The following is a 17,760-nucleotide window of genomic DNA, read 5'->3' as shown; positions in this document are numbered from 1 at the left end:
TGCCTCCGCACAACATTCCTCTTCCTAGTCTTAAGGGAAAAGCATTTTCTGATGGCGGTGAGGGCTGGAGGGGAAGGTTAATGGAGGTCACAGTCATCATATAACTTAATGCAACAATAACCGTTAAAAATTTAAGCAAGGTACAGTCATTGGATGCTACATTTGGGATATTTTGGACTAGGTAACCCTTTAACAACAATGGCTATATCATCATATACAGGACAAGAGAGAGTCACGATGCTTTAAAACTTCCTTGGATTTGTTAGGAGTTTGGTTGCAACCCCATCACCCTTGCCCCTCGACCTAGACGGGCTCTCTGAGGTGTCGATTAGATGTCTAATCCTGCCCGTGTGCGTCTCAATGGCAAAACTCCTTTGGACCTCCGCAAAATTGGAGCTGCCTCCGCGAGGACCCAGATTACCCCAAAATAGGAGCTCTCGCAAATAAATGGCCAGCTTCTCGACGTTGGGCACTGAGCGGTTTTGAAAACATGCCCAAAACTGTCACAGCAGGAGCTGCTGAGTGATGAGCCCCTTTGAAAACCTGGCTCCAGTTATGGGCCCTGCGTCTTGGGAAATCAGTCCTCTCCCCAGTTTCTACCAAAAGCTATAACACATCTGTCTTAATTCTTCTTTCATTTCCCTTGCTGCTGATGAAGAAATTGTCTTACAGGGAATACTGAAGAAATTGCTGGTCCTTTCCCAGTAACACCACTGTTACGTAAAACTATTTGGAAAACTATTGGAGACGTATAGTCGCTTTATGACAAGCATGGATTTTTCTCTTAAGGAGCTGGGAATGGTTATTATCTGATTTCAATCTGTTGAGTTCGGGTTTCTGTTTACTTGCAAAAATCTGATTATATTGTTTGGTTCCTCCAGTAAACATCTGAATTATACAACTCGGCATACCCATGTGAACGTTTCTGCAGAACCCCTTTCTGGTTCATTCGGCGCGCTCTCGCACATGCATGCTTTCCTCTCTAAACAACGTGAGTAACTAGGGTTTGTCATCTGACTTCAGCGAAACACAATAGTGAAGTGTATGCGCATCCACTGTGTCACAAAGCGATGTGCAGCTATTTGAGTGATAAGGACTGCAGCATTTTGAATGCTTTTATTGCCAAGCCAAAGAGGCACCCACGGCGGTATAATATTTCTGAGTGCAGTTTAAAGCTTCAGGGCCTGATTCAGCCCAGAGGCACCCAATGCTTGCTCCAGAATAGCTGCATTGTTGGCAATTGGGTAACGGTAGAGCGAGGCATCAAGCCCTCGGGTTTTTTATTTCCTCCTTGCAGCGCTGCTATGCTATCACTTGGACGCCTTCCTGTTCTCAGGAAACACAGGCTATTGTGTAGCAACTCATTCACCTAATTGGGTGGAATCCGCAGAACAAATATTCATGAAGCTATTTTAATTGAGGAAATCTGCAGAGGTAAATATTCATGAAGCTTATGCTCTTCTAGATGAAATGCAATGGTGTTTGAAATCCATCATCACTCTGTTGGAAGAGAAGGGAACTTGACAGGGAAATTATAGGTAATTCATCAAGGTAACGTTCTGGGAAGAGAGATATGGGTCTTGTTTAGCTCCCCTTACCTAGGAAACATTCCCCACACCCCCACGGTTGAAGTTAATGGGCATGTTGCCGGGTAAGGAGCACTGACTGGGGCCCTATGTAAGGGGAGAGGGAGGGAAAGATTTCCAAGATTTCTAAGGGGGAAAGGAGGAAAGCAAACAGGCCAAACTCCATGCTGTGCTTATGGAAGTCTCCAAAAACATCAGCTTGGCATGGAGGGGTTGGGGAGGCAGGGTATCACAGGCCCAGAGAGCCAGAAAGAGGCCTGAAATCTTGGTCCATATGGGAAAGGAATGGAGATCTCAAAGAATAATATGTAGGATATGATCCTAACGGTCCCAACTCAGGCATTGGTCCCACTGATGGACTTCGGTGTGTGTTTTGCCTGCCCCTAGGAAAGGCACGGTAGTGCAGCTACAGGCCCCTACTACCCACTCTGCAAAACTGGGCTTGCATCACGAATTGTCCTTCTCTAACCAAGTGGACTAACAGGCTTCAGCGTAGCCCCACTGTGCAGCGACACAACTACAGGGGTTCCCATCAGTCTGAATTCCCTGTGCAAAGACACACAGTGAAAAGGAATCAAAACTCATGGCAGAAGTGATATCTTTTATGACATCAACTAGACATTTGCAAAAAAAAATAATTCTTTATTTGCAAGCTTACGGGCACAGGCGCCCTTCATCAGGCTTTGCCCAAAAGCTTGCAAATAAAGAAACATACATATATATATATATATTTTTTTTTTTTGCAAATATCTAGTTGGTCTAATAAAAGATATCTCCTCTGCCACGAATTTTGATTCCTTTTGCCTCTGCACCAATATGGCTACAACCTGGATATCTGACACACAGTCAGCACACCCACCTCTGCAATAGATCCAATGCGGGAACAGGAGCCAGAACCAGAGCAAGCAGGCTCAGACGGTAATCGGATGGAGGGTGCTGAGAGCTCTGCAGCAAGAAGCCAGATAAATTGCAAGGTGCACTTTCTTTTTTTGTGTGGACTTAATGAGGTCAGCCCCGGGTGAGGTTAACCCATGACTGGGTTTTTTTAGTGGATTTGATGCCCCAAATGGGAGGTCCTCGACCCAATGGACCAGACAGTGGCTAAAAAGTGGAGGAGGCCACAGAAAGGGGGCACCTGAGGGGTGCTCTGAACCCTACATGTACATGAGCTGCAGAGGACTAGAGACCGAGAGATGGACTGTGAGCTCCGCTTGGCAAAGCCAGCTGTGGCAAAGCAGAGGTGACAGGCTATTTGTAAATTTGGTGGAAAGAAGCCGACTAGGACAGAGAGGACAGCCCGACCCGAGGCTGACGGCCTTAAGCTGGGACACATCCTGCTGCAGTAGAAGCTTATGGTCCCCGATGGCGGACCCAGAGCTAACCAGGTGCAGCTAGAGTAAACCTGGGCTGGGCCATGGAGACGCCAGTCAGACAAGGGCCTATCACCCCAACCCGCTTTTGCCCTTATTGTGGATGGAGCATCCAAGCACTCCCATCATACAGATAAGAAGTTTTATTTTTAAATGCCTGCTATCACACTGGTACCATGATGTCAGGCCTCACAGAAATCTCCAGGTAAACAGAGCACTTGAGCTACATTACTCCCAACTTCGTTGCTATTGTCTCCCAGGGGAAAATGAACCAACGGACAACTTGCTTGTATATACAGTTTATGCATATGGTATGAAACAAGTAGTTTCTCCTGTTTGGCCCAGCATCTCAAAAGGACAAGAGTGGATGTGTCTGCAAAAGAGATGCAAGTGTTGGACCAGAAATGTGGGGCTTGTCGTACAGACTACTTGCACAAAGCTCTTCGGCCTGGATTGCACTGGAGGTCACACAAGACGATCGTGATGGACGTCTGTAGCTCTAAAAGGCTCCAAATCCTCTTCACCTCACCTGATGAGACAGGGTGAAAGAAGCTGGTTCAGAACCAGTCCTGCAATGTGCTACACCAGTTCATATCAGCTGGGAAGGTGGCCCTAATCCTAGCCTTTTTTACCCCATGATTGTGAGAACAACAGTGTATTAAGACTTCATGCTTCTGCATACCCCTAAAATTACTATTTCAGCCTTAAAAAAAAAAAAGATTTTAGATGACTGAGTCATCCCAATATTTTACAGGGCAACTCCCTTGTTTTTCCAGTTAATAATGTCCGAGTTACCCACTTTTCTTGTGATCTTATTCTCACCGGTGCAAAAACAATGTGCAATTGTTCCTGCTCGCCCCCCAACTTTTGCCTGTTTTGTTTTGGCGAGATCTAGGTGGGATGGGAGCATGTGGACAGAATCCTTGCTTGAGAAATAATGCGTTAAGACAGACGCTGGAATGACAAGCCAAGACAATCTCAAAGCACATGTGGGAGAAAGCATCTTTGACATAAAATTGAAAAAAAAAAAAGGCAGAAAGCTCTGTTCATCCCACCAGGCCAAGAAAAAAAAAGTTAGTCTGGCAAGGAACAATCTGAGAAAGTGTCTAAAGAGTTGGAAGTAGGATCTGCATCACATGTAGCAGCCAAAAATGTGTTTGGCCATAAACAGAGCATGATGCATTGCAAAAGGCTTCACAGGGAGATATTTAGGGGGTGGAATGGTTGGCATGGAAAAGAGAAAAAGGGAGGTTCATTTCAAAAGGAGTATCTTCAGTCTTCAAACAACAGCCACTAAAATATCTTGAAGGTTATGCCTCCCCAGAGGTGCCAAATTTTAGCAGTCTTGCTCAGAAAAGCCTTTTAAGAAAACAGTATAACCTATGGTAGATTCTGCTTTTGCTCTGCTACTGCACCGTTTCTCAGTCTCAAGGGTAAAAAGAGCAAAGACAGGGCCTAATACAAAACCCATTGAAGTCAATGGGCTTTGGATGAATGCGCTTTGGATTAGGCCCACGCTGCAGCAGAAAGCTTTTAAATCCAGTCGTAAATAAAGTGACTCCTATTAATGTTTATATTTGTTTTAATTTATTTAACCAGGGAAGTCAGCTGAGGCCCATCGGTCTCTGCAATAAGGAGAAGCTGGCTAAAGCAGCAGCAGATAAAGTTTGCACCAGTTTAAATTATAGCTTCCATAAATCATTTTCAAGGAAACCTGGGTGAATAAAACTATAACATCAGACTTTCATTTCTTCCTTGTATCGCCTGCTGCATTCACTTCCTGCCGGAGCCCAAAAAACGTACTCAGTCCCCCAGATCACAGGTTCTCAACCTGGCAACTGAAAGCAGGTTGCAATGCCTTTTCTTTCCGGCTAGATGGAAGAGTGAAGTCCTGAGGCTTTCTTCTGCTGAAACACTGGGAAAGACTGAAAAACCCACCTCCCGTCCTGCCCACCACCCTGGGTGGATGATCGGAGTTGATCCCCGTGATTTATTCCAGAATAATTTACATTAATCAGTGCTTACCTGGGAACATTTGTGTTAGAAATCTACAGATTCACATCCCCGTCTGCAGGGCTGCAAAGAGGCTTAATAACTATTCTCCAACTATTTGGGTTGGTCTAATAAAAGATATCAGATTCACCCAAGGAGCCTTGTCTGCCTAGGGAGGCGCTTACCATTAGTTCTGTCCCAGGCACAGATGGGGTTTGACAGCCAGCTATCGAGTATAATAGGAGGTGGGGAGGGAGGGGGGTTGGTTTTTCAATTATTTTGGCAGATCACCTTTTCCACGTTTAGCAGAGGCACCAGCCTGCCTTGAGATCTGGTGCTGCAGAGCACAGCCACAGCCTTTTTTCTTTTATAATGCCCTACAGGATAATGCCAGTTTATGACTTCATTACAATGGTGCTGTTCCTGCTACTACTATTAAAGATCTGTCATGATTTCCATTATAAACCCTAGGTTTTGGGGGTCTATAAAATCTCACTTTGGGCTGAAACTCAGCTGCCAGCCCTGGGTGGAGGACCACAGCTGAATTAACCCTTGGTGCACCGAGCAGTCTTCAAGTAGGATGACCTCTTGGGCACCGATTACCAGGTTGGGTTGCCAGTTGACTGTGGTATGCTAGTGAAAGGGGTCAGGGATGGGCATACTGCAACCTTTGTCTATGAAAGAGTCCCTCTCAGCAATGCTGTCCTGCCTCCCAGCTGCCAGAAACCTTTGGACTATGGCATCCATATGACAAGCCTTGACAGTGGCTAGAAACGTTCCCCATCCTCCCTGATAAATGAGCCTCTGAATTTGTTGCCGCAGAATTTCTTTGAATGCATAGAAGAAATCACTGAATTTGTGCAGGGGGAAGGAGGGAATCCAAAGTGGTAGATAGTTCATTACAGTTTATACTGTGGATAGTTCACTAAACCTCGTGATGTGTACAAGCGCCCTGTCAGTTCAGACACATGATCATCCAACATTGACTCCAACTGGGTTCTCTGTATGACCTACCAGTTGAATACCGAACTGGAGTCAAATCTTGGTTTTCAAAGTCTTCCAAAGGACTAGTCCAATTTACCTGAAGAGGCTGCTTCTTCATACCAGCTCTATCTCTCTAAAGCAACAGGACTGCCAGCTTCAAGAGGGGAAACTTGTGTCTTCAGTCTTTCAGATCTTATCACCATCTCAGGTGACCCCCGTCAGCTCCTGTAGCAAACCAGAGGCACTTGCTAGTCAGTCATTAATAGTATTTGTGATCCAAGAGGACAGGGATTTCTTGTGCTAAGTACTATAAAAACATCTAACCAAGGTTTTGTCAACTTCCAGAGCCCTAATTTAGGGATACAGGACCTATGGTAAGGATATTGATATGCCATCCTAGCAATGCCTATCATGAGTGGATGCAACCAGAGTGCTTTGTACCTGAACAGTAAAATCACTAATTTTTGCTGGCTTCTTCAAAAAGGGTTGCTTGTTGGCAGTTATGTCAGCTACAGCTCATGCCCCTGACTGGCAAAGGGCTGCTGGGGAAAGTTTGGCATCTAGACCCGGCTTGTGAGCTTCCAGAATGGCTCCTTATTAGAGGGTTGACTTAAAATGCAGACCTGGGGTTAATCACCACTGCGTTCACTGGCAAATCACTTTGGACCAGACCAAGACTGGTCAACCTGGCACCCAAGCAGTGACTAGGTAGAGTGGAGGTGCCTCATCAGTTCCCAAAAGCCATCCAGATTAACTCTTCTGCCATGGCCAAAATATCAGGATATGCCTCCGTTTTGGACTGCAAAGTCCCCTCAGCATCTGAATTCACATTTTTGCCCATACTCAGAAGTGACCCAGTTTGAGCAGCCGAACTCCCACCTCAGCTAAGTGCCTAACTCCCACCTCAGCTCCGCCGTGGTCCCAAACAGAGGTGCATCCCAAGACCAGCGCACCTGACTCACACTCTCAGTGCTGAGGTCTGTACCAAGCCCAGCAGTCGCCTTCCCCCAAAAACACGGCCGGTGCTGGTGCTGTGGCTACCTTCTAGCGTCCCAACATTATGATTACAGACAGAAAGTAGACCTGGGCTCACGACCCACCTCAACCACCTGTGCACGCTGGAGAGCAGCCTCCACCCCTCTACTGAAGCTGGGCCCTTATCAGCAAACACTGCAACAGCCCTGGGGCAGAGCGAGCCTGACTCTTTAGTCCCCTGATGCAGCGGGGATTGTGGGTTCAAGGACCCTGTATTTTACGAGACAGTCGCTGGACAGATGACAGAAAGAGTCCTTGCAGCAGAGGCTGGTACCCAAATCCCCCATCCCAGCTGGGTGCCCTAGCAGCTGGACCATTGAGCCAGGCTCCCTACCGCTTGTTTTTCTTCAGGCCTCACGGCTCATGAATTCGCAGCCCAGCACCCTTGCCTCAACCGGACGGGTGAAAAATTCGACTCCTACCCATGTACCCAACCTACTCTATACAACCCAGTTCCTAGGGCTCTCTCCCGGGATATGGGAGGTGTGAGCTTGACCCCAAATATCCCTCTTGCTGGGGGAATACTCTAACCATAGGGCCACTTTCCAGCTGGGGCCAACCTTTTTTGATAGAAATTAAGTCCCATGCTCTCCCCTAGTGCCACTCCGATACCCTTCCCCTGCCCAATCTGCTGCTCTGCTTCTTGCTCCCTGCCCTATGCTCCTGGTCTGATCTACTGCTCTGCTTTCTGCTCCCCGTCCTGAGCTCCCCTCCCAATCTGCAGCTCCACTTTCTGCTCCCTGCCCTATCTGCTGCTGTGCTGTCTGCCTCTTCTCCCGTCTGCTGCATGCCCCGCACAAAGGCTGGCCAAGCCGCTTGTAGCATGCATGCCGCGGGTTGCAACTAGATGTTCACGAGCCCAGCTCAGATTGCTTCTGAGCGCTAAATTTAGGCTCAGGGAAATTTGCAGTTCAATGTAGGCACCTACTAAGATTTGTGACCATTGCGGCAGGTCTATTTTGGATCTTTTTTTGGAATCGAGGTGCCTAAATTCCAGTTAGCCACCTAAGGGAGTAATCTGGATCTGGCTTTCTGTGTCTTAGTTTTCCTGTCTGGAAAATGGAGATGACAGCACTTCCCTGCCTTGCAGAGGGGCTGTAAAGATAAATACATTAAGGATTGCACTGTGTTCTCATATCCCAGCAAAGGGAGCTACTTAAGTGTCTAAAATAGGTCTTACAAGGTGGCACAGATGTATATGACTGTAACTGGTCAGACCAATAATCTGCACAGCAAATAGCCCTAGCACTGCTCCTAGAAAACAGCTGGTAAGTGAGTTATTTTGCACTCTGCCAATAGGACATAGAAAAATAGTATTAATAAAATTTGCTGATACAACAGATTAATAGCACAGAACAGTGAGCCAGAAAAGGTTAGGAATGGCATATCCCTCCTTTGGGGTCTTTAAGAACAAAGAATTAAATAAATGTTACACACGAAAGATGATGTGAAAGAAATATTAAAGTGAGGCTTGGCTCTGAGAAGTGACTATAAAAAGGGCATTGTGGGATCCCACGCTTATTGTGTCGTGGTGACATCATAGCAACTTTGCTCAGTTTACAAATAAAACGTTGCTTTTCCTAACTGCCAACCCTGCAAAGTCAACCTGGGAGCGGAGAAGCCAGATGTGTTCGTTCTTTCTGGTTCATGCATCATCTCCAGTAACATAGAGGGCCTGATTCTTTGCAAAGGGCTAAGGAAAAAACATCCAAAAATGGTGGGTTTTTTTTAATGAAGTGAAGCACAAACATACACAGATTGAGTTTACCGTGCCAGGTGGTTCAGGGGTTTGGGTACTAGTCTAGAAGCAGGAACCTCAGAGGTCCATGCTCTGTTTTGCTTCTCACCCCATGTATGTCACCCTGTCCAGTACTTCACCCGCGGTGTCCCTGCTTCTCTACTCCCCTTCCTCTGTCTTATCGCTCCAGACCATAACTCCACGGAGCACAGACCGTATGTTGGACCAGGTCTACAACAGAAAGTTTTTCCAGTCCAGAAATGTTAATGAGAGGTGTGATTTTTCCTGGCAACAGTTCTCAGCCCTAGTGTAGACGCTGCTGTCCTGGCATAAACAGGCTTTTGGCGGTATCATTCCTTCCGCTCAGGGAACCAGGCAACACTACAAAAAGCACTTGTTTGCTGGTATAAACTGTGCCCGCACAAGGAGGCTTTGGCAGCATAACTGGGCTAGGAAAACTATACCAAGAAACTTCTGTTAAGCTGGACTTGGGCTCTCTGCATGTATGTACAGTACTGAGCACAGTGAAGCCCAGATCTCGGCTGGGATTTTTACGGGGGGTGCATTTACCGTGAAACAAACCGTGTGCTGGCATGGGACCCCCAATGACAGGGTTTTGTTTGTGGCCCTCCCGTGTTTTGGCTGGGGCTGGACCCAGAGCAGTGGTGGGAGGTGGGGAGTGAGGCTGGACCTGGAGCAGTGGGGGGAGGTGGGGAGTGAGGCTGGACCTGGAGCAGTGTGGGGAGGTGGGGAGTGAGGCTGGACCCGGGGCAGTGGTGGGGAGGGGGGGAAAATGGAGATGACAGCACTTCCCTGCCTTGCAGAGGGGCTGTAAAGATAAATACATTAAGGATTGCACTGTGTTCTCATATCCCAGCAAAGGGAGCTACTTAAGTGTCTAAAATAGGTCTTACAAGGTGGCACAGATGTATATGACTGTAACTGGTCAGACCAATAATCTGCACAGCAAATAGCCCTAGCACTGCTCCTAGAAAACAGCTGGTAAGTGAGTTATTTTGCACTCTGCCAATAGGACATAGAAAAATAGTATTAATAAAATTTGCTGATACAACAGATTAATAGCACAGAACAGTGAGCCAGAAAAGGTTAGGAATGGCATATCCCTCCTTTGGGGTCTTTAAGAACAAAGAATTAAATAAATGTTACACACGAAAGATGATGTGAAAGAAATATTAAAGTGAGGCTTGGCTCTGAGAAGTGACTATAAAAAGGGCATTGTGGGATCCCACGCTTATTGTGTCGTGGTGACATCATAGCAACTTTGCTCAGTTTACAAATAAAACGTTGCTTTTCCTAACTGCCAACCCTGCAAAGTCAACCTGGGAGCGGAGAAGCCAGATGTGTTCGTTCTTTCTGGTTCATGCATCATCTCCAGTAACATAGAGGGCCTGATTCTTTGCAAAGGGCTAAGGAAAAAACATCCAAAAATGGTGGGTTTTTTTTAATGAAGTGAAGCACAAACATACACAGATTGAGTTTACCGTGCCAGGTGGTTCAGGGGTTTGGGTACTAGTCTAGAAGCAGGAACCTCAGAGGTCCATGCTCTGTTTTGCTTCTCACCCCATGTATGTCACCCTGTCCAGTACTTCACCCGCGGTGTCCCTGCTTCTCTACTCCCCTTCCTCTGTCTTATCGCTCCAGACCATAACTCCACGGAGCACAGACCGTATGTTGGACCAGGTCTACAACAGAAAGTTTTTCCAGTCCAGAAATGTTAATGAGAGGTGTGATTTTTCCTGGCAACAGTTCTCAGCCCTAGTGTAGACGCTGCTGTCCTGGCATAAACAGGCTTTTGGCGGTATCATTCCTTCCGCTCAGGGAACCAGGCAACACTACAAAAAGCACTTGTTTGCTGGTATAAACTGTGCCCGCACAAGGAGGCTTTGGCAGCATAACTGGGCTAGGAAAACTATACCAAGAAACTTCTGTTAAGCTGGACTTGGGCTCTCTGCATGTATGTACAGTACTGAGCACAGTGAAGCCCAGATCTCGGCTGGGATTTTTACGGGGGGTGCATTTACCGTGAAACAAACCGTGTGCTGGCATGGGACCCCCAATGACAGGGTTTTGTTTGTGGCCCTCCCGTGTTTTGGCTGGGGCTGGACCCAGAGCAGTGGTGGGAGGTGGGGAGTGAGGCTGGACACAGGGCTCCATCCCCACCCCCCATTATTGTTGATGGGCATTTTGCTAGTATCCATCCATCCATCCATCCATCCATCCCCTGTATGTACACATATGAGGTCTAGTCAGATATCTCATGACTCCATATGTGGCTGACAAGCCCAATTCAAGCGTGGCACAGCTTGTTCCAAGTTTCACAGATCCCTGGGTTATCTAAGTTGGAGTCCAAGTTTAGAGCACGCTGCTTGCTTCTCTCTCGCTTTGCTTCTGTCCTATGAATCAAAACCGCTCCACGTTGAGCTGCACCCCGTGCCAGATGTTCCCTCCAGATTGGACGGGATTCTGCGTGCTCCTCCTGGCTTTCTACGTTGATGTTGAATGACTTCATCTAATTTTTGCCCACATTGTGGTACCGCCATAGCAGGTAATCCCACTTTCTAGAGCTGCCTAGAATCTCGCTGTACAAAGTATTCTTGTCTATGATATACAAAATATATGTATATATACCGTATATAAATAAATACAAGTATAATATCTTATATATATTCTATTATATAGAATAAACTAAAATGCTAAAATAGGAAGTCACAGCAAAACCAACCACCCCCCAAACTCCTAAAATTCACAAACAATCCACCCCACCCCATCCCACACCCCACTCCCTCGCCTCTAAGGACAGTGTCCCCCTAACTCACCCTAACCTCACTTCCCAACCCCCATTCACTACCTCCATAAAAGAAACCAATAGTTTCCCTCTGCCCATATTCCCTCTTATGCCTACCCACTCCCATTCCCTTGCCTCACAGCCAGGGGAGTCACCCCATCCCTTATTATCCTTCCCTTGCCTATACCTCCCTCTCCCTCAGGAGGTCATAGCTATCCCCAAAACCCACTCATCTTCCCAGTCCCCCAAGGAAACACACTGTTCAATGTAACCGAATTGTACTTAGGCATCTAGTAAGTGACAGTCCATAGGTGGATCCAGTCCATATTGTCTGAAAACTTGAAAGCCTACAAGCAAAAGATAGGAAACACAATGAGCAAGTCCCATATCTATGATCTAACAAAATATAACACACTTGTATATGTACCTAAGAGACTAATGATCTGTTACCAACTTAATTGCATTTTTAGCATCTAGGTCATTCCATAGTCTGGCATAATCGCCCATTCAGAATGTGTTAAAAAGCCACATCCCCGATGCTGAGCTCAATGGACAATAAACACAGGTGCAGGCAAAACAAATGACGTGACTTTACGTTCATAAACACCAGCTCTATTGATGTGGCAACCTGTAAAAGCACCACAACTTGAGAACATGGGCTGCTCCGTGCAAATGCTTCACTTTTTAATGCTAGAAGAGAGAGAAAGTAATGCAAAAATCTAGAACTCTTGGTTCAAAGATGATCCCCTTTATTAGACCAACTGAGAAATTGCACAAAAAAAAAGAGAGAAAGGATGCGCTCAGGATTACATTCCTCCCCAGCAACATTGAACAGCCCCCTCCTATTTTGGGCTCAGTCTCCTCTGACCTCTGCATCCACGAGCAGTTGTGTAGAGTCAAACCTAGCTTACAGAGTTCTTGTACTGGTATAGCTATGTTGGTTATAAATGGGATTGCTTCTCAATATAGCCACAAGGTTATAACTATAGTGTGAGCACAGGCACACCGCTATACAGATGGCCCTATACCAGTACACCTTATTTCTCTTTCTGGGATTGGAAGAACTAAACTAAAGAGAGGTAGTTAGCTGTGTTAGTCTACAGTCAGACAGAAGGCAGGATAGGGGGACACTTTCTAAACAAACTTACTCATGAGTTAATCTATAACAGTGATCTTCAACCAGGTGTCAGGGCACCCTGGGGTGCTGCCAGATGGTTTGAAGGATGCCTCGAGGTGTGAGGAGATAAGCCAATAAGCTAAGCAGATAAGCCCGGTTTAGGCTTGTCCCTGTCAGGATGATCCCCCACCCCTATTGCGTAGCCCCTGCTTAAGGAAGCAAGTATTGCCATATATAATGAGAAACTAATTGTACCTTCTGAATAACCAAGCTAGCAGAAGTACTTATGTACCACCATCATTTCTCCCACGTTAAGGGGATTGTATTGCTTTAAATATACTAATAAAAGCCATACAACTTTTCTGTGCAAACATCCCCTAAAATTAACGGTAAATACTATAGCTCGGTGGTTTTCAACCTTTTAAAATTTGTGGACCCCGAAAAAATTTCGAATAAAGGTGCGGACCCTTTTCATAGATTCATAGACACTGAGACCGGACGGGACCTCGGAAGATCATCGAGTCCAGCCCCCTTTGGAAATTTTCAATGGAGGTGCGGATAGGGTGGCCACCGACGCATCCCCAGAATACAGGACTTCCCCTCGGTGAGGGGTGGGGCTTCTGCCTGCTCAGCCAATCAGCAGCAAAGGGTGAGGCCACCACAAAAAGGCCACGTCCCTCCCTCCCCAGCTGGGAGCCCTTCTCCTCCTGGCTGTGCACTACCGTACCTCTAGGCACAACCAATGGAATCACAGGAACAAATGATTGACGTGTATTTCCACCAATGAACTGAAAAGCAGGACTTTTTGCAGTCCGTTCCTCATTTAGAAATGGACGGGGGACAAAGGGTTTAAAAACAGGACAGCCCGGTATAAAACAGGAACACCAACTGGAATATTTATCGGGCATTAAATGTGTATACGCACTAGACGTTATGCCTTTACATTTGAAACGGAGAAAGTCTGGACTCAGCTGAGTTGTCTCAACTGCATTTACACTTGTGCAGGATAGAAAGATCAGCATAATTTACAAAACTTTTATCTCTTGGGAACAAAATCAGATCTGAGACCTTGTGTTTTGCCAAGAGACTTAGAAATATTTGCAACTGCTGCTAACCGTGTAGCTGTTGCCACAGGTGTTGATCATTTAGCCCCATACTGACCCAGACCCTGCTGGTCCAGAAACAACTGCCAAATAAAATGTTTTAAAAAATACATGTGGTCTCTGCTAAGAAGTCTGAAAGTATCCAGATCATAAATTTGTCATAGAGGGTGGCACTGCTTATTTATTTGCAGATTTTTTTGGTGTTTTTTTTTTTTCTTTCGCTAGCTGCAGAGACAGAAAATACAAAGATTATTGGTATCTAGTGATATGTTTATGGACCTTAAAAACAGCTGGAAAGACAGAGGGCCATGATATTTCCATTGCATTAGTGACATACCAGTGTGTAACTGGTGGAGGAGGCTGACACCTGAGTTTACAATCAAAATTGAAACCAGGAAAAAAAACCAATTAGGAAATGTCATCTGTAACAACAAAGGAGCAAATGACTTTGCTGTCGTCACAGTTGCAGCTGTGAAAAATGTTCTTAACAAGGCTCAAAGGCAGCAAAACTCACCTGGGCTTGGGGTTTGGGATGAAGATAAAACTCTGATTAGAGACACCGAAAAGCTTTTCCAGGTTCACCAAGCCTTGATGAAGTGCGAAGTTGGCTTCCGTCCCGCTTTCAGATGCAGGCAACAGCCAGGCGAAACACAATGTTTAGACCAAAAATCAAGCAAGATTTGGTTGTTTGGACTGAGCTCCTCTTCGAGTTTTCAGTTTAATTTGAACCCCAGACTCCAAGGGAGCATGGACTGGAATTGAACGGGGGGAAAAATCTGGTTTTCATGGTCCCCTGACTCCCGACTGCTGCGTTTTGCACGGTCCTATCTTGACTGAATGAAATGCTTTCTCTCCTGGCACCGCTGCGGTTGTAAAAGATATTGACAGTGACAGTGTAAATAGATTCACAGCTGGATCCAAAACAGGGCCCGATCTGCCTCCAGCAGGACTCAGGCAGACTGTAGGTGCCTCTGTCCAACAGTGTGAAACAAAAACCACCCGCTCAGCAGCTGCCCAGCCCTGGAGGAGCCAAACTCACTGCTTTCTTTTTCATAGTTGTGCTTCCCTTCTCATAGTTTCATAGTTTTCATAGTTTCATCGATGTTAGGGGCTGGAAGGGACCTTACACATCGTCGGGTCCAGCCCCTTACCCCTCTGTGCATGCACAGGACTGTCTCAGCACGAGCAGCTTGGTGTAAACTCCTGCCTAAACCCCATGGGGACCCAGAAAGCAGGTGGAGCAATGCCTAAGTCCTGTGAGGAGCCTGATCTGGGAGTTGTGCTCTCAACACACCTAATGCACACTGACAGCACTGAGTTCAGCACAAAGCACAGCCACCGCAGCTGCTTTCTCCCATAAGCACCGGAGATGGCGGTGGTTCGCTTCTGGCCTGGTTGTAAAAGGAGCGGGGCTTTGGATTCTGCTCTGGGGGTCAGCCACCTAAATGTTAGCTGCTGAAATGCTTGATCTATAGGCAGCGAGGCCTTTCCATGGCTTTCGCCCCATTTTCCCCAGCCACGCTCGAGTTACCTTAACAAAAGAAGAAAAGACAGTTTGAAAAAAAGTCAGGTTTTCTTGCTGGCTCTGCCATCGACCTCCTGTGAGACTGATAGTTAACTCATGAAACCGCTCTACTCCGTCTCTGTAAACAGGGGGATAATGGTGATGATAAGAAGAAGAAGAATACAACGTCGGTGGGAGACTGACGGGCTGTTTGCGAAGTGCACGAGAACATCACTTTCTTAAAGTATCTAGATAGGAAATGGATGGCTTTCACCATTTTCAGGTTTATCTGCAATGGATCCTAATCAAAACCGTAATTTGTAGAAATCACGGGCACAGGGATCTTATGAGGCCATCTAATCCATCTCCCCTACACCGAGACAGGATCAAATCAGCCTAGACCATCCCTGAGAGTTTAACCCAGTGATTCTCAAACGTTTCAGGCGCGAGGCGCCCCGCAGTCCACTCGAAATACCCGCTCAGAAAATGTCAGCTTTTCGTTTTCACTTATTTTTTGATGACTGAAAAATACTAGAGCAAGTCTTCCTTTGCAAAGAACTCAGAAAGCCCACAAAAGCTCAGCAAGTTTTGAACTTTATGGATTATTTGAAACCTCTGGGGTTATACGCCCTGGGTCCCTGGTTGAGAACCACTTGGTTTAACTTGTTCGTAAAAACCTCCAGTGAAGGAGATGCTACAGATTCTTTATCAGCTGGAAAGGAGGTAAGAAAATTGCCTTTTAAGTGCGAGCCAGGAGTTGGGTTTCCAGGGTTGTGCGCGTACGCCACAGTCAAACCTCACCTATGGTGCTTGACCTATAAAATAGCAAAAGAGACCCAGCAGTGGTATAAACTAGCAAGTTTGAACAGGCCGATGTATATGAATGGGGACTGATGGAGTTGAACTGAAAAGCTTTCTAGCACTAAAGAACAGCAAACAACCGCCAAGAAGAAAGGATGTGTCAATGATGCTATTTAGTTAACATAACTAATACATCTTTGTCCCGTCGCCAAGTCTGCAAAGGGTTGCTACTTCCTGTTGGCCAAAGCCGTCAAGTTTTCTTCTTGGTGCACGTTTCAACGCTGGGTGTGTGGGGCTAGTATTTCTCCAGGAGCCATCTTCACTATTGCTCCTGGCTTTTAAACCACTTCTACTGGAAAGTTTAGTTGCATTTTTAGTAGACACCGACATACCTTTAGCATAGTCTCACTGATGTCCGTACAGCAGATGCACGAATCAGGAAGCCATACGCCACATAGTGTTTTGCAGAATCAACCCCCAAACGAGAAGCCCCGAGAAACAAGCAGCTAATTAACTTCAGCTGCATCTGTCAAACCCTCCCGGACACACGCGCAGAAAAGAGACGCTTGCTCTTTTTTTTCTAGCCCTGTAACGCGTATCTTCTCGCAAGGAAGGCTCTTTCTCAGTCGACGTGTGCGTCTTGTTTTTGTTTTCCATCCGTTCACACGTTATTTAACTTTTGACTTGGACACAGCAGGTAAAAGCATTTAACGGCCTAAAGCAACTTGGCTGCTTGTTCGAACGGAGCTGAGAAGAAAGGGGGCGGAAAAGACTGCAGCGCTCCTGCAATTTGGGTTTGAAAATGTCATGTTTGCAGAACTGCATTTTTCTAACGTGAGAGGGGAAAGCGAAGAAGAAAAAGTGCATTCCACGAGGACAGGGTCACATTTTCCAGGATTATAACATGCTCTCTACTTTCACTTTTAAAACGTGCCTTTTCTTCTAAACAGGAAAGGCCAATAACGAGCGTTTTGCAGCATGCTTACTGATGCACTCATGGGATCCATCTGTCAGGAAGCACAGTCGGCATATCTTACCCAGCAGAAAGATGCCCGTGTCACAACGGGAACTGCACAAATCCACCTAAGGGCATTCTTGTTGGCAGTGCTTAGTTAGTCAATAAGGTGCGCATCTATCCTAACTTCTGCCTGATGTCAAACTAACACGGCTAACTGCCTCTCCGTGCTTAGAGAGACAATAAAAACTGAGCCTGAGTCAGAGAAGAGCTACCAGGATGAGTCAAGGGCTAGACAGCCTGCCAGAGCGAGGTATTTAAATCACTCAAACTGTCTAGCTTATGCAAGAGAGGGCTCATCTTTATGAGGAACAGGAGACACCAAAGTCTAGCTGTCAGATGCACAGCTTCAAAAGGCTGAACTTTCCAGTTCGATAAACCAAAACTGAAAATAAGATGCCATTTTTTTCCCAGACTGGTGAGTGGAATAACGTGTCAGTCGTGTGTCGTCTCCAGCGTTCGAAACCTTTACAGTGAGATTGTGTGTCTTGCGGCAACCCGTGATGTAGCTCAACTATTGGTGTCGGTGCAGGAATCATTGGGTAAAGGTGATGGATCGGTGTTATTCGCAGATTCACCCAAGTTTAGGGCTGGAAGGGACCTTGTGAGATCCTTGGGTCTGGGCAGGGGTCAAATCACCCCAGCAAGGTCTCCGTTTGAAGATCTCCAGGTCTGCACCGCCCACGCTCCAGTCTGGTCACATGAACCG

This window comes from Alligator sinensis, unplaced genomic scaffold (genome assembly GCF_000455745.1).
Source record: "Alligator sinensis unplaced genomic scaffold, ASM45574v1 scaffold1008_1, whole genome shotgun sequence".
NCBI classification, from domain to species: Eukaryota; Metazoa; Chordata; order Crocodylia; family Alligatoridae; genus Alligator; species Alligator sinensis.
This window is presented reverse-complemented; position numbering follows the sequence as displayed.